The sequence below is a fragment of the Sus scrofa genome, chromosome 13 (genome assembly GCF_054392235.1).
Source record: "Sus scrofa isolate SSC_HxYL_T2T_F1_AM1 chromosome 13, Sscrofa_HxYL_maternal_Yorkshire_Landrace_v2.0, whole genome shotgun sequence".
Taxonomy (NCBI): domain Eukaryota; kingdom Metazoa; phylum Chordata; class Mammalia; order Artiodactyla; family Suidae; genus Sus; species Sus scrofa.
This window is the reverse complement of record NC_139395.1, coordinates 32,083,926-32,084,897: the sequence shown is the minus strand read 5'-3', so window position 1 is coordinate 32,084,897 and position 972 is coordinate 32,083,926. Positions and strand designations below refer to the sequence as shown.

The 972-nt window shown below is 36.0% G+C and overlaps 1 non-coding gene across 1 annotated transcript; it reads right to left on the bottom strand.

Annotated features, from left to right (window-relative positions):
• Positions 1 to 305: 305 nt before the first annotated feature.
• Positions 306 to 411, bottom strand: LOC146397239 (U6 spliceosomal RNA). Its single transcript, XR_014825448.1, has one exon. It is a non-coding gene; the product is annotated as a U6 spliceosomal RNA (small nuclear RNA).
• Positions 412 to 972: the final 561 nt, after the last annotated feature.

Sequence of the window (972 nt, the reverse complement as noted above, 5' to 3'; positions counted from 1 at the left end):
AAATGCAGCATTTCCAACTCACAGAGTGGAGAAAATGAGGACTATGGTTTCTAGTTCTGATTTAAAGAGCCCTATAATTAATTAATTCATTCCTCCATTTATGTATTTTTGCACGTTTATTTATTTATTTATCAGAGGGATTCATTTCCCTCCCGCCGCAGCTTTATTGAGATACAATTGACACATTACACTGTGTATGTTTAAAGTGTACAGTGCAGTGATTGGATATGTGTGAATATTAAGAAATGATCACCTCATCTATTACCATTTTTCGGTGCGTCAAAAACATTTAAGATCTACTCTCTAAAAATGTGGAATGCCTCGTGAATTTGCATGTCATCCTTGTGCGGGAGCCATGCTATCTTCTCTGCCTCATTCCAGTTTTAGTACAGGTGCTGCCAAATTGAGCACTAGCAAAGATTCTTTGAGAATCTATCATGTATCAGGTGTTACGTTAGTTTCTAAGGAGCCTTGATGGGCTCACATTCTAATGAGGAAATGATGCCAGAGGAAGAAACAGGTAAATAAATAATCATAGCAAAACTCAAAAAGTTTCATGACATTCTGTTGGTGAGGCTGTGCTGAGAAGAGAAATTAGGAGAGGACACTTGGCAATATTTATCAAAACTACGAGGATGCATATGGAACTACCCAATATTCCATAATAACATATATGGGAAAAGGATCTGAAAAAGAATGGATGTGTATATGTATAACGGAATCACTTTCCACTTGAAACTAGTACAACATTGTAAGTCAACTAAACTCCCATATAAAATAAAAATTACATTAAGAAAAATTTGCAGGTGCTTCTACCTAAGGACCCAGTGATTCTACTCCAGGGAATCTCTCCTAATGGTGCAAAATATCATGAGAATAAGATTATTTATTGCAGCATTACCTGTAATACAAAAATTTGGAGGCAACCAAAATGTCCCTAGATTATGGTACCTCTATGTAATGGAATGCCAT